The sequence below is a fragment of the Vanessa tameamea genome, chromosome 26 (assembly GCF_037043105.1).
Source record: "Vanessa tameamea isolate UH-Manoa-2023 chromosome 26, ilVanTame1 primary haplotype, whole genome shotgun sequence".
NCBI lineage: Eukaryota > Metazoa > Arthropoda > Insecta > Lepidoptera > Nymphalidae > Vanessa > Vanessa tameamea.
The window spans coordinates 2,741,104-2,757,269 of NC_087334.1; the positions used below are offsets into that span (position 1 = coordinate 2,741,104).

At 33.7% G+C, this 16,166-nt stretch overlaps 1 protein-coding gene across 3 annotated transcripts in view; it reads left to right on the top strand.

The window, feature by feature from the left end:
* Positions 1–16,166, top strand: part of LOC113398395 (solute carrier family 41 member 1) — a 107,548-nt gene that overhangs the window by 5,392 nt on the left and 85,990 nt on the right. The window lies entirely within an intron of this gene.

Sequence of the window (16,166 nt, forward strand, 5' to 3'; positions counted from 1 at the left end):
ATTTATTAAACGATTGAATACGTTTAATAAAATACATCCAAAGTTACTTACGAAATAAAATCATAAAAATTTAAAAATTATTGTTACTTTTCTGACAAGTATTCAATTGTTGTTTAACGTACACGAGTTATATTTATTTACCATGAAAGCTTTCTTTATTTCATAGTATAATCTGTATTTAAAAAGAAAAAATGTTATATATTTTATTAGTGAAGAATTTTAAAAATAAATAAAAAAAAAAATATAAATCGATTTGATATATATAGTCCATAGAAAAGGTTTTATTTTTCAAAATACAATAAAAAGTTTGGTAGATTTTTTATATGGTAATACTAGATTTTTTTAAATGTCGATTTGTATACATTCGTGAGCGAACAATAAATTTATAACGTTGAAGTAAATATCTCCTGAATATTATAAAAAGGAATGATATTTATAGTTGTATGTTAATGTTTCATATAGCAAAAAATACGAAAACAATAACAGCACTCTCTTTTACGTTTTTAAAGAGTTTCACCGTCATTAAGACTTATCAAAGACGTTCTGAAACGCTACGGCGTTTGTATTCTGGTTTACCCGTCAAAGAATTTCTTAACGTTTAATGTTTTACTCGTTCTAGATATTTTTAGAGTTGTGTATCTTCAAAAGGAATCCCTTACATTGCTCTGGGGATCAATTCAACTAATATAAAACGGTAACGACAAGTTCACGATTGTTTTACAATTAGTTGCCGAACAGTTCCCCTGTATGTTACCCGTATACTCTATTCCAATCATAAGAAGAGAAAAGCCAAATAAACAAAATTTGCCTGCAAATTGACCCGATATCATTGGTCGAGAGCTTGATTAATCTATGTTATTTTTTTATGGATTTCCGGAACCGTCGGGGCGTCACGGTAGCATGCGCAAGCGATCCCATGATGCCCTCCTGAAAAAAAGGAGTGGGTAGCGCGACTTTTTAGTGTGTATTCCGGCGCCGTCAGCGCCGGCGAGCCCCTCGTAACCCCCCTCACTTCAGGTGGGTGGGGGGGGGGGGGTTACGTGGGGTTTACGCGTGAGAGAGCGCGTTTTGCGAGCGAGAAAAAAGGCGGCTTGCTAGATTATATTTTTAAAGAAGCATTGCATTTGATATATTGACTGTCAAAAGTGTATTATCGGTTCCGAAAGAAATACCTCAGACCTGAGAAGAATTGATGAAATAAACTAAATGAGATTCTAGAGAGAGAGTTTTCTGTTCAATATTTTTTTATAGAAGGTCTGGCGACCGTTTATTTACCAAGATGTGAAGAATGAAGAATGTTGTTCTAACGTTATTGTATACCTAAAGGTTTATTGTATAAATATAATATAAGTAAAGATTAGTCGTTTTTTGATTTTTTAAAGTAATTATAGAGCTCCGTATCCGTGACCGAATCTATTGGATATCCGAAATAAATATCCATCCGTACCTAATCTTAATCGAAAACGATAAAAAACTTTATCCCTAACATTCCTGATTAATAACACTACCGAGGTACTGTATATAGATAAGATATAAGATTTCTTTAAAAGCACATGGACGTTCTTGTATTGTTAACGAGTTGTTAAAGCTGTCTCAGTGTTTACATAATTCTGAATGATCCAGAAAAAGAAAAAATGAGATCTTTTATGAGAAACATTCAACATTTGTTTGACACGACTCATTCGCGATTATATTTTTGTTGTAAAATATTTTAATTATAACGCTTGTGTTTATTTGAGTTATAATAAAATGTTTTAGACGGTAATAAAAATATATATATATTTTTTTTAAAGTTTATTATTTACGGCATTAATACTATTTAGTCTTTCAGAATTTTTTAAAACATTTAGAAGTAATAGAAATAAATAAGGAAAGTGCAATGTTTACATAATTATTCGTTTTTTTCTCCTAAATTATCTATGACAAGTTATTTAAATTGAAATCAGCATATTAAATAACATAACACCAAGGGCATCTTCGGGTTATTTTTATAATATTTCTCTTACTATTTAGTACAGATTATTTTACGTAATTTATGTTCGTCAATTACTATGCTACCTTTCTGTCTTCTGTCTTCTCTATGAAAACAGTGTGAGGAAAGATTTTGAGCTGTGCTGGGGCCGATTCTACTAACTTATAACGGTAATGATACTTTTCCGATTCAATTCCGATCCAAATTCGACTATTCCTTATAAAAAAATAACATCAACTTAATCAGTACCGGCGTTAGGGAGAGGCGCAATAGGGTGACGGCCCAGGGCGTCAAATTTGGGGGCCGCCGAGATCTGGACGCTCTTGCACCAGTCCTACATACCCTCAATACCATACGCATATTTTTAGAGTCGGTCCTCGATCACACTGCTATTACGCTCGGTACGGAAGAAAAAATAGGTCGTCCCATGTTTTTTTCGAAGGCCGTCTTCGACCATCCCAGTTCGACTCTGGTCATATAAAAGGGCGCCGAATGCATGTCCAGCCCGGGGCGCCTAAACGGCCGGCCCTCAGCCTAATCGTGATTGAGCACCGATACTTTTTATTTATATCGGTTACGATACGATCCCGATTATATTCCGATCCGACTTTGACCGAACTGGATCCTTGCGTTTGTCAAATAGGAAAACGAATTGGGGCTCAGATCTGCGACACTTATCTCTGCAAACACAGGGCATAGAAGGTGTGAGTTCTGCGCGGGGCATAGTATTAGTAACGCGCAATCGAGCAAGGTCAGCGACGTACTCTATTAAGGAGGGATTAGAATTTTATCACGCTGTTCCAATGCGGGTTAGTTGATGTACATGACGTGACAGAATTTTCACCACTAAGATCGAGATGCTTTTAATAAACGCAAATTAATCATATAAAAACTCACCGGAGCTGAATATGTGGTTATTCAAATCTGTAATCCTCGGTTAACAATTCCATTATTAAACAATTTATAATATGTATAATAAAACTATTTATTTTATATATTGCTGTTTAAATATAATTCTTTGTTTTTATGTGATTATTGTCTAGAAATGAATCGACGAGCTACTATTGATATGTATACAATTTGGCATAGTGACATAGATTCGATAGTTAACCTTCCTTAATTAAATTACCTGTTCTGTATGGCTTCTTGCAAATGATCGTATTTCTTAAATAAAATCAAAGAAGAATGCCCACAAATGTAAGAAACTCAAGCCATTCAAAAATATTTATTTTAAAAAGATATAGATATTTTATTTTTCCTAGGTGTCTTACAAAAATTTCGACTCATACAAAAAAAGTTAGGTCCGTAGAATAAGAGGAAATGATTGTAATTCATCTCGCAAATATTGCCGTAACAAACTAACAAACATTGCAATTTAATAACAAGAGATGTTTCTTGGGATCAGGTCGGAACGAAGTTGCTTTTTCTATATATTATTTGTTAAATGACAGACATTACATTGCGTTACATTAACAGCCTGTAAATTTCCCAGTGCTGGGCTAAGGCCTCCCCTCCCCTTGAGGAGAAGGTATGGAGCATATTCCACCACGCTGCTCCAATGCGGGTTGGTGGAATACAAATGTGGCAGAATTTCGTTGAAATTAGACTCATGCAGGTTTCCTCACGATGTTTTCCTTCACCGAGCACGAGATTAATTATAAAAACAAATTAAGCACATGAAAATTCAGTCGTGATCGCCTGGGTTTGAACCCGAAATCATCGTTTAAGATGCACGCGTTCTGTTTGAAAATAATTCAATTACAAGTAACAAAATTGTTATTAAAAACCCCGTTTGAATTAAAACAATAACAAAAAATAATTATAAATATTTTTATATAGAACTAACAATAGAAAGAGTCGGAGCGAAAGAGAGGGAAAGGTCTCACAGAGCCCCCCCTCTCATGTTTGTAAAAAATTAAAGACAGCGCATGCCAGACATTCGATAGTTCTTGAAAAATCAATAAAATCGCATCTGTAAGTCATTAAAAAGTAAAATAACCGTATGATTACGAATTTTATATACTACATATCTAAGTAAGCTCGTCTGATACATTAATTTCAATATTTATAACCCAACTGTCTCGTAATTATCAAGCATTAATTCGTCGATTGTGATAAATTTTGATACCAAGATTTTGCAAGTACAAAAGTATAATAACGCAAGTTTAATCGCTATTATGTTAAATAAATATATAAATAAGCTAAACATTTTTAACACGCCTACGAATAATTATAGCCTATAGCCTAGTGGTTAGAACGCGTGCATCTTAAACGATGATTACGGGTTCAAACCCAGGCAAGCACCACTGAATATTCATGTGCTTAATTTGTGTTTATAATTCATCTCGTGCTCGGCGGTGAAGGAAAACATCGCGAGGAAACCTGCATGTGTCTAATTTCAACGAAATTCTGCCACATGTATATTCCACCAACCCGCATTGGAGCAGCGTGGTGGAATATGCTCCAAACCTTCTCCTCAAAGGGAGAGGAGGCCTTAGCCCAGCAGTGGGAAATTTACAGGCTGCTAATGTGAATGTGAAAAAATAGTCCGGGGCTTCGCTTGCGTTTTAGGGGTTTCTTCAGGTGTTACGTATTGCTTCGTGCCAAATTTCATCCAATTGGATTCAGTGGTTTTCGTGAAATAGCAACAGACATACAGACACAGATACTTTCGCATTTATAATATTAGTATAGATTAGGAAGGCAAAAAGCAATACTTAGTACTGTTGTGTTTGAAGGAACTAGTGAATTTACAGGCATAAGGGACTTTAGTTCCCATTGTTAGTAGTGCTTTGGCGGTAAGAGATGTTTAGTATATCTTATAGTGTCAATGTTAATGGGCGGTGGTGACCACTTACCTTGTCTTGTGCAAAATCGTACCACCAAATAAGATCTTTAATAATAAGTTATAAATTTCTGTGTTACACGAACTCTTTCAATTACATAAGTACAAAAAATACTAAATATTACATAATTTAAGATGACAATGAAATAAAAATATATAAATACAGTACAATCTACGACCGCGTGGAATCGTAGCAAGGATGTTCGCAGCGTTTTCTCGTCGAATCGTAATTTCGATTCTCTAGGCTAGAAATAAACCGGTCGTCCTCTTACCAGCGGAGGCAATAGCATTTTAGTATATCATTTTATTGGTTTTACTTTGTGGAGGATCCTACCTATATCCCGTACATTATTTATTATACCATTATTGGTACTTTATATTAGGTAGTGGGATTTGATGCTTTTAGATACTTAGGTGCTTTTACTAATTGTGAAAAACATCATTGTAAATCTGTTTATTTAAAAAGATCAACTATGCGAGTTTCTTGCCTTTTCTTCTCGTTGGACACTGCTTTCCGAAACGGTGGTAGTGTTTATAATATTGACGATTCAAAAACTCTTCATTGTGAAGTTTACTTGAATAAAATACATTTGATTTGATTTGATTTGTTTTTCTATATATTGGACTGCCTTATTGGTCTAGTGTTTCGATATGAGGCCACAGATCCCGATATGAGGCCGATAAAAAGTTATTGGGTTTTGGCAGGCCGGAATCTGGAACTCCAGTGACTCGGGGAGCATGTAAGCCCTACAACTGAACTCTTTCCGGTCGTGTTTGATTTGCCGTCAAATTGTATTTATACTCATCGGATTATGACTACAAATGATGCGCCAACTAATATATAGTTGGCGGGGCATGGATGGCGTATTCAAGATATAATGCCCCATCTACCTTTACTTATATTGTTACACTCAAGCTTTAAATTCAAATATAGAAATGTAATGATGTCCTGCAACCGACGTCAGCTCCAACAGCCAATCATAAGGGAGACTGGCTGACTGAGATATTATAGGGCACGGTTGTGTGCAAACAAAGGTCCACTCTCTGTTTCCTCACACTGTATAGTGTTTAAGTCTTACAGTTAAGAGGCCACATTTCCGATTGAAAAATATATTAAAACATTAATCCATATCCTAGCCCACCTATCTACCTAGGATACGAATCTTATACCAAGTTTAGAACCTATATATTTACCTCTAATTGTACTTATGTAAGCAATATAAAATAAATCCATAAAGTTTAATATTTACAGCATCATAAAAAACCAATGCGGTAAATGTTTCACATATGTATAACATAATAGCTCTATAAATATAATTTACAATAAATTTTATAAATATGTATGTACGTAAAGATGGAAATAGAAAAGGTATCATATTAAAAATAAGTACATACTTAACAGCACTTAACATTAAGATTTTAATTATTGTTTTTATTTACGTCAATTAGTTATATAAATAGAATACTATATATGAGTAATTATATATTTAAAGACAAGTGTTTGTTTTTGTTCGTTTTCTTTGCGTTCACTCATCGTTCAATCAATTGAATGGAACTCTTGTAAAATGTTCGGTAGTATCCCATACAACTTCTTAGTAAAGACATTTTTTATGTAGATGAAATCTTCATGCTGGATGCCCACTAAAAACTTGGGCGTCGAATCGGAGACACCGTGGAATCGTTTTATATGCATCCAGTTAGTCGTGTCCTCCTGTGCCATGTTTCGCTGGTGGTTCGGCGGAGTTCGCTTTATCTTGAAATTCTTTGGCTGAATTGGGTACGTGAAGTGCCAATAGTCATCTATCTGTCTATAAAAGATCTCTATCATTTTTTTAAATAAAAAAAAATGTGATTATTTTTAATGTTTGAGCTCGGTATGATTTCCTTGACCATTTAACAGATTGTAAAAAAACTTCAGCGACGTTTTCTGACCCAAAAAATATGTAAAATATTAACCTAAGGTAAACGGTGTCTTGGATTGACTAATTTCTAGCAAAGTATAATAATTAATTCGATAATATTTTTTTATCTAAATATGCGGGATTAGGTGATAAGTATTTGCGTGAAGGTATCACACTATGCCAGAAATATCAACGGACGGAAGCACGCAAATCGTGTCTGGTTAAATGTATAACATGCTAATTATGAGTAGTAAAAACTACTGTTACGTCATGTTTTTATGACTTCAATAATAAATATATTAATAAATAAGCATTTTTTTTTAGCATTAGCAGCCTGTAAATTTCCCACTGCTGGGCTAAAGGCCTCCTCTCTCTTTGAGGAGAAGGTTTGGAGCATATTCCACCACGCTGCTCCAATGCGGGTTGGCGGAATACACATGTGGCTGAATTTCGTTGAAATTAGACACATGCAGGTTTCCTCACCATGTTTTCCTTCACCGCCGAGCACGAGATGAATTATAAACACAAATTAAGCACATGAAAATTCAGTGGTGCCTGTCTGGGTTTGAACCCGAAATCATCGGTTAAGATACACGCGTTCTAACCACTGGGCTATCTCGGCTCTCTAATAAATAAAGTATTGCGAAAATGAGGTTTTTTTTAATATACATTTACTAATAAAAAATATAAAAAAAATCAATTGTAATATAAAGGGAGACTTGCTATTTGCGCGGAACATGTTTTAGTGTATATGTGCAAACACATAGAGCACACTCATAAACCAATTATTTCAGGTACTGTATGGTTTTATGTACTTTCCGAGTGTTTCACGTGAGTGTGAACCCAACTACCTACCAAATTCCAATCTGAAACTGAGAATTTCGCAACAGAAAAACTAACTAAGTCAGCTATTTATAGAAGCAAGGTCAGGCTGGCTTTGTTGGCCCGTCAGGGTAGGTACCAACCACTAAGCAATAATTAGTACTGCTGTGTTCTAGTTTGAAGAGTCTGTGAGCCAGTAACTACACGCACAAGCGATATACAATCTTGGGTCCCAAGTTGGCGCATTGGCGATGTGAGAAGGGGTTAAAATTTCTTACGGCACCAATGTCTATGGGGAGTTGTGACCACTAACTTTCAGGTGGTCAATTTGTCCGTTTACAAATATATTATATATATGAAAAATATATAAACTTAGTGGTAAAAGACACCCCTGAGGATTGAAAATTTCATCAAGTGTGGTAGAATTAGCTCTATACCTTATTTCAGAAGAGATGTGGTCTTCGCCCAACAGTGAGATATTGTTAGTGTAATTCAATTTTATTAAGGAGTGATTGTCTCCGTTTAACTTTAGACACAAAGGGCATTGATGATATAAGCGATATTTTACATATCTGGCAGTGGTGAGCACTTACATCAAATGGTTCATTTGCTAGACCTTTACGAAAAAATGTAGAAATAACAAAAAAAGAAAAATGTATTTGGTACCTAATATTTTGTTAAGGAAACATTGATACAAAAGTGGATGTTACATGATATGAATATCTTAAGACGTATTAAACCAGGGTATTTACTTCGTTCATGTTCAGCTTATGCTGAAACCCGTTTACATTGCGACAAGATGATAATGACTTTAAACGGTAAAGTACACTCATACTTAAAATTAGTTTTTACGTCAAACGACTTATTGATTTTTTTGATAAAAAATATAAATAGCGTTACTACCATTTGGAAGGACATCAAAATGGGGTTCTTTTGGACACAAGGGATAAGTGTGTTGGAAATCGTTCAAAACTTTCTCCTTAAAACGTGAATTTGTGTTATTCGTGTAAAATTATTGTATCGGAATGGAGCTAATATCTAGCTATTGAATTATTAATACATAAAATTTCATCTGTCATTTTAAAATGATATATATATATAAAGTGTTTTTAAACGAAAACATGTAACCATGACCTTACTTTTTCTCGTATTTACTAAATGTAAACGTACCTTTATTATCTGTTTTCCTCAAAACGTGATCAGCATACTGTATACTACTGTATTATTGTAATAATATATATTACATACTACCCAGAGTCGTGCGAAAACATAATGAAAACCACAACTGTAGGTCTCCCCCGATGGCTTTAACATATAATATAACATTTATTAGATTAAAACTATCTTTAATCTTAGTTGGCGATAGGTTGTGCAAGGCAGTCTGGGTACCACCTACTCTTCACATATTTTACTGCCAAACAGTAAAACTTCGTAATATTGTGTGGAGATTTAAAGCCAGTGACCAAATGTAGGGACTTTTTGTTTCACATGGTTGATAGCACATTCATGATATAAGGAATGGTTAATATTTCATATATTATCTATGTAGGTGGTGACCACTTTCCATCAGGTGGACAATTTGCTAGCCAGCCTATCTATAAAAAAAATGTGTTTATTAATTATATGCGGCAAATTGCATGGATATAAATTAAACATGATAAGAATCAAAATTTACAAATTTACAAATGTCTTAAACTTAATAATGAATAAAATTTAAAATTAATAAAAAGTAAAATCTATCACCCTTTCGAAATAAAAATAAAATCAAAAGAACCGGAAAATAGCAGAGTGGGATATTGAGGTTACAAAACACACAAACTAACCCAAAAGTAACAGGCGAACCAAGACTTGTGGCTATCTCGAAAGAGCACAGATTTTAAAATCTGAAAAGTGTTTGCTCAAATTAAAAGTCACAGTGTTTTTGTGCCATACATATTTATTTCGATTTAAATCTTAATTGTGTGGTATTATAATGAGAAAGTTATATTTATTCCATACTAGTAGTTTCCGGCGGATTTGCTCTCGTTTTAGGGATTATTCGTCAGGTGTTAGACATAAAAAGCATACAATATCCTTCCTTGGAGTTCAAGATTGCTTCATACCAAATTTCATCAAATTCGATTTAGTGGCTTGGCTTTGAAAAATCAACAGACAGACAGACAGAGTTACTTTCGCATTTATAATATTAGTATAGATCTTTAGTAAAAAAAAGCAAATATAGTGTTATTAATGTCAGTAGATGTTCTTACATCAATTTTAGTAATCGTTTTTGAAAGTATTTGATATCATCAGGATCACATCTGGGTAAAGATATCCTCGATCTTTTACCATTTCTCTCTAACCTTGGTATTATTGGTCCGATTTTTCCCACAGCTTCAATGATATCATCAGCCCATCGCTAATTTGGCGTTTGGTCACCACTTCGTCGTTTCTAGTGACCAAAATGTATCTATGTATCTTGATGAACTCAGCCTATTTCCATTTGAGATGAATAGCTTGTTGAAGAACATCTGGCGTCAGTCGTTTTCTAATGATGCTTACTTAACTTTAAGTCAAAAAGTTGTTTATTTTCAGACCGATTTCGGTCTGGCCATTCGTCTTTATCTACATTAATCTTCTTATTTCTGCCGAACTTCCAGCTAGTATTGAATTTCTTGATGGATGAATCAAATAGCGTTGCGTTGACTCAATCCATATTTTGCTCTGGACCAGTAGTCAGTACAGCCTTTTCAACATTTAACAAATTTAATATCCTGTATCCATTGGGGTACAGGATATTAAATGTACTTGAATTGTCACGTACCTATAAAGCTTTTTAGTGGTTTTATATAATTCTAATTAATTCAATCAATTATGCAATTACTAACCTAATCTAACTAACAATGCAACGTGATATCAAATACCTAATGTTCAATCACATTGATATCGCATGGAAAACCCAAGAGTTCAATTTCATAAAAAACCCGGAAAACTACCTAATTTACATGTGTCAATGGTAATTCCGATGATCCAAATGGGCCGTGATGGAACAGTGATTACAAGACAGATATCTGAACCGATGTTTCTGAGTTCAAACTCAGGGCAAGCACCAATGAATTAATGTGCTTAATTTTTTATTTATAATTCATCTCGTGCTCGGCGGTGGAGGAAAACATCGTGAGGGTTCAGTGAATGAGGCAGATTCTAATATATTTGTATTGTTTACATGGTATTTCATGTGGTATGTACACCGACTTGCATTGGAGTAGCATCTTGGAGGAAGCCCCAAACCATCTCTTCAAAAGAGAGCAGGCCTTGCCCAGCAGTGGGACGTTATCAGGCATTTACTTTTTTTTTAATGGTCATTCGAACGGAAATTATCGCCTAAAGAAAATCTCTCGCTAATTCCTCTCGGCAGATATTTATATTTACATTTTTTTTCTTTTTTAGTCGATGATAATTAATTAGGCTTAATTGATTTTGTAAAAGATTGATTGTAATTTGATTTGAGTTCAGGGATGTAATGAAGCTCCGTTAGCAGATACAAAATTATCGGATATCCGAAATAATTTGTAATATTCCGGATATCCGATAATTTCGTATCTGATAATAGTTTGTCGTTGTAATTCCATAGACTTTTGTCTATGCTATTTATCGAATTACTATGAATTTTATGGTAATACAATGTATACATACATATATCTACAATTACATATCTATATAACTACAACTAATGTGTTTCTCATATTTAAATACCGTTATTAAATTTGATATTGAAATAATGTTTGGTATCTATATTGAAATATAGAGCCGCCAGGCGTTACTTATTAATATAGTTAGAATTAGTACATACTTTATTGGTGTCCTGTCACTTTGGATATATTGCTCATTTTTCTGATAATCTGAGTGCTGATTATTAGGGTTCCGTACCCAAAGGGAAGAAACGGGACACTATTACTAAGACTTCGCTGTCTGTCCGTCCGCCCGTCCGTCTGTATGTCACCAGGCTGTATCACAAGCACCGCGTTAGCTAAACAATTAAATTTTCACAAATTATGTATTTCTGTTGCCGCTATAACAACAAATACTAAAAACAAAATTAAATACATATTTAAGCCCATACACAGTCGTCATTTTTTGTCTATTTTTGCTCGATATCAATAAATGGCAACATGCAGGCACTTAAAATATTCACAAAATACTAAATTGTATATTTACTTTAATAATAAATAACAAAATAAAAATAAATAAAAATTGAACAATAATAATAATGGTACGGAGCCCTTTGTGTACGAGTCCGACTCGCACTTGGCCCGTTTTTGTTTGTATGTTTTACAGAATATCATAAACAATAATATTTTTTGAGACATTTTTTGCGTCTTTGTCTTGATAGCCGTGACAATGACATTGAATGAGTTCGAATTATTAGCGCTTCTATGGAATAGCAGTGATTCTGAAAGAATTCACTTCGTTTTTCATTCGTGAAATTTTAACAACCGACTTACGTTGATACTCCATTTTGATACGTGTATCCTATATGTTTGTAATAATTATAGTCAATATCGCATGTTTCTTTTTTCAGAACAGCTCTACTTGAAGAGATATTATCTCTTACTTTAATTACGTTTAGTAAACCCTCATATTGATTGTTTTTCTCTCAGATATTTAAATGTTGATGAACGATGAAGAGAATATTCGATTCAATTCAAATGTCACGACCATGAGATCACGGGTGATACATGAAAAAATCTAAGAAACTCGTTATCCATGAATTTAATAAAATGCTACGGAAATCCAAAAAGTTTAATCCGGATAACTCATTGCATAATAACTGGTTCGGAAAAACACCGATCTGAGATGAAACCGAAAGACTACATTTCTAAACTACGTTGGGTGTTTTATCCAAACAAAAAAAAAATGGTAAAATTATCTATTTTGTTTTTAAACGGCCTTTCTATCCCAAGGCAAATTATAATCTATAAAGTTAGTTTTATTAGTCGTAACATTTAGCATAGATAGTAATGTCTTTTGATGTACACCACAACATGCACGCAAAAGACCTATCGGTAACTATAGATCTCTTCCGGACAAATTCATGGGCTTGAAACTTCAGTATGAGTTTAAAAGAGGTGCGTAATATATACAAAAATAAAATTGTGTGACCTAGTGTAACTTCAGGCATAAGGGACATAATATCTTAGTTACCAATGTTGGTGATACATTGGCGGTGTGAGGAATACTTAATATTTCTTACAGCCCCAATGATGGTATTCACAGCCACAATGGGTGGTAATCACTAACCATCACGTGATTAAATTTCCCGTCCGTCTACCTGTTTAAAAAATGACAAGTTCGTGTTTATTGAAAATATTTTTTCGGAATTTCTAGATCTATAACAGGTTTTGTTTTGATTTCGTTTCATTTTAAAGTGCCAGTTACTCATCTACATTCAGCGCCAAAATTATGATATGGATTACATTAGTTCAGTTAGAATTGGAGTTTTTCGATAACAATTTACTTTAATTTTGTTTACGATTTTTATTTTGTTCTTTATACAGTCTTAGTATCGCTCTCTAACCGGCCAGCAATCTGTTTTATTGCCTCCAATTGTGGTAGGTGGTTCTTTTTAGTTACCATTCCATGCCATGCTATGATTTTAATAATCGCAACAATTAATAATAATCAAAGTCAAAGTTAAGTTAGCTCTTTTGGCAATTAACAAAAAGATGCATCGTTTCGTATTGCCAGGAATTTGTATTCGCTTTTGTTGCTTCACTTTAATGTTCCTTGCGCTCCATCTACCATTTTTTTTATAATCTGAAATTTGTGCAGTAACCTTTTACTTTTGATTTGTATATATTTATTTAATCTGTCATTGTAATAATTTATACGTAAATTAAACAAAATTCTGTAATTTCCGTATATTTAAATATACTTAGAATTAAAATATTTATAAAATTAACATACGTGTCGTACAAACATAATAAATATTTAAAGAAGTAATTATAAAATAGCAATTACCTATATACAGAAAAGACCTAAACAATAGTAGATTTTTATTTTTTTTACATTTTCAGCCTGTAAATTTCCCACTGCTGGGCTAAGGCCTCCTCTCCCTTTGAGGAGAAGGTTTGGAGCATATTCCACCGCTGCTCCAATGCGTTTTGGTGGAATACACATGTGGCAGAATTTCGTTGAAATTAGACACATGTAGGTTTCCTCACGATGTTTTCCTTCACCGAGCATGAGATGAGTTATAAACACAAATTAAGCACATGAAAATTCAGTGGTGCTTGCCTGTGTTTGAACCCGAAATCATCGGTTAAGATGCACGCGTTCTAACCACTGAGCCATCTCGGCTCAGATAGTAGGTATAGTAATAGTTAATGGTGGTAATTATTGAATAACCCTACAACTAATATTGAGACTAGCTTTCAATACGCTCTACCATCATATAACTAAACTTAATGACCACCATGCGTTGTTACATAAAGTAACTGAGTTACTTATCGGTTCTATTCGGTAGATTATGATGTTGTCGATGGGTCGGAAATACGAAACGGCGACACGATTAAGGTCAGGTCAGAATTTTTAACAGAATAACCCAGTATTTTTTAAGCGGCCCGAACTGGGCTTTATAGCCAGATCCTCAGCGTCTGTGATCTTATATTTAGCCACTAAGCCAACGAGGTAGTCGCAGTCGGTAGAACCTACTGTAATTCTGAACTGAAAGAGGTAACTTGAATAAATAATAATTTGATTTGATATCGCTTGAGAGACAAATAAAAATATACTATATAAATATAATAATTATGTTCAATGAATCACAAAGGTATGGCGCTTGCTTAATGTGACTACCTTACTTAATAAGGCTGCGTAACAAAAGCCTCTTAGAGGTAAAGTCCCGACATCCAACAAGGAAAACTGAAGATGCGTCGCGCATTACAAAATGAGTCGTGTTTTAAATTTCACCTTGGGTTATGAATGTGTTTAAAAAATTCCCCGTCCAATTAAAATACAATCACCATTAACAAAAGAAATTTTGTTGCTAATTGCTTTCATGAAATATGAAATACTAGCCGAGCCGGCGGATTTCCCCACGGATTTTTATTTAAACTTTACGTATAGCACACAAACCGTCACTCCTATTTTACCCCCTCGAAGGGTAAATTAAAAAAAGGTAGCCTATATCCTTTCCCCTGACTACCTACATACCAAATTTCATCAAAATCGTTTCAGCAGTTTACGCCTGATGAGGTAACAGACAGAGTTACTTTCGAGTTTATACTTACCATTAATATTTGTACCGGTCACACATACTACCAGTTAGTGTGTGTATTTTTATTTAATATTTATTAGTAACTAAAACTAAAACTTTTCTGTTTTACGTAGCCCGTAATTTATATAATATCTTTCAATGGAAGGACAAAAGATAAACGAACCTTAGATTTACATATTCCGTGCGATTTGCTAATAGGTCACCTATACTATGAACTAGAAAGAGTTTCTAATAATGACATTTATTTATAATACAGTTTCAATAACAATGTACCCGACATTCAGAACGCCATTTTTTCACGAATCCATGACGAACACACCAATGATATCGCGTTAATTCAATGTTAAAGTTGTTTTTTGACAAAAAATGTGATCAATCAGACGCACAATATAATTATTATTAGAAACATAACACCATTTTTTATTTGGTGTTCCGGTTTGAAGGGTGAGTGAGCCAGTGTAATTACAGGCACAGGGGACATAATAACTTGGTTTCCAAAGTTGGTGGTGCATTGGTGATGTAAGGTATCGTTAATATTTCTTACAGCGCCAATGTATATGGGCGGTGGTGACCACTTACCATCAGTCAAAAATGTTCTACATAATAATTTTCAATATTGAAAACTTAAAAAGTATATATACAAGCATAAAAGCCTCCTTTGACCAGTACTATAATTTTGATATGTATATATTTAATAACGTCTAAACTAAAATACCGCTTTCGTATGCCGTTTCTATACGGGTATTTTTATTTCCCGAAACGGTGTTAGTTTTTAATTTGACTATAAATGGATCAATATAATGGTTCCACATTGAATAAATTTGAAATTCAATTGTGTTCGAATTGAATACAAATAAAATGTACAAATCCACGCTTTATTATCTAATTATATATCAGTTACTTATTATCACACGATATATAATAATAAGCCTTGGTATAATTATAATGATTGATATTAATACCTTTTCCTAAGCCGAGTGCTATCTCATGGTTAAGGACGAAAAGGACAAAGAAATTAATTAAAACCTTATACTTTTTGCAGCGTTTTTCAATAATTCCTCACTAACAATAGAATTAAAAAAAAAAAGTTTTTTTAATAGCTCAAGAATTTTTTTTTTATTATCTTTCCAATGATATAATAAATTAATATTTAATTTGAACGCAATGATGTATCCGAACGTCTGCAATTGAAAATTTCAACACGCGCCTTAATCTTGATTATCTGTAATGGAATCTAAATTTAAAGCCATACACGCCAAAATAGGTCGTTCTTAATATTGGTAGCTATTAACCGAGCTAGTTACTAAGCGAGGTTTCTTTTTAATTATAGGAGGAAGGCTTACTAATGGATTACCTGGTGGCAAGTGG